At 44.4% G+C, this 613-nt stretch overlaps 1 protein-coding gene across 5 annotated transcripts in view; it reads left to right on the plus strand.

Annotated features, from left to right (window-relative positions):
- Nucleotides 1-613, plus strand: part of ZFYVE16 (zinc finger, FYVE domain containing 16) — a 51,784-nt gene that overhangs the window by 35,891 nt on the left and 15,280 nt on the right. The window lies entirely within an intron of this gene.

The following is a 613-nucleotide window of genomic DNA, read 5'->3' on the forward strand; positions in this document are numbered from 1 at the left end:
CAATTTCAAAAATAGCATATATGTATATATATATAATATATATATGTGTGCTGTGCTTAGTTGCTCAGTTGTGTCTGACTCTTTACGACCCTATGGACTGCAGCCTACCAGGCTCCTCTGTCCATGGAGATTGTCCAAGCAAGAATACTAGAGTAGGTTGTGATGCCTTCCTCCAGGGGATCTTCCCAACCCAGGGATTGAACTCAGGTCTTCTGTATTGTAGGCGGACTTTTTACTGTCTGAGGCACCAGAGACATCTAAGAATACTGGAGTGGGTAGCCTATCCTATCCCTTCACAGGAGGGCTTCCCGACCCAGGAATCGAACCAGGGTCTCCTGCATTGCAGGCGGATTCTTTACCAGCTGAGCAACTGGGAAAGCCACACACATACCACACGCATACTATTTTTTCATACATAACTATGAAGAAGCTTAATTTATAAATTAGGCAGAGTAAGAGAACATCCGAATTGCCAACATCACTTGTCTTGTGCCTTGGGGCCAATATTAAGAAAAATAAGGCTTACCTGATGATGGTCAAGGAGGCCTTGCTTGCTGTGGTCCATGGGGTCGAAAAGAGTCGGACACGACTGAGCAACTGAACTAAAAAAAAA

This window comes from Bison bison, unplaced genomic scaffold (assembly GCF_000754665.1).
Source record: "Bison bison bison isolate TAMUID 2011002044 unplaced genomic scaffold, Bison_UMD1.0 scf7180017864490, whole genome shotgun sequence".
NCBI classification, from domain to species: Eukaryota; Metazoa; Chordata; class Mammalia; order Artiodactyla; family Bovidae; genus Bison; species Bison bison.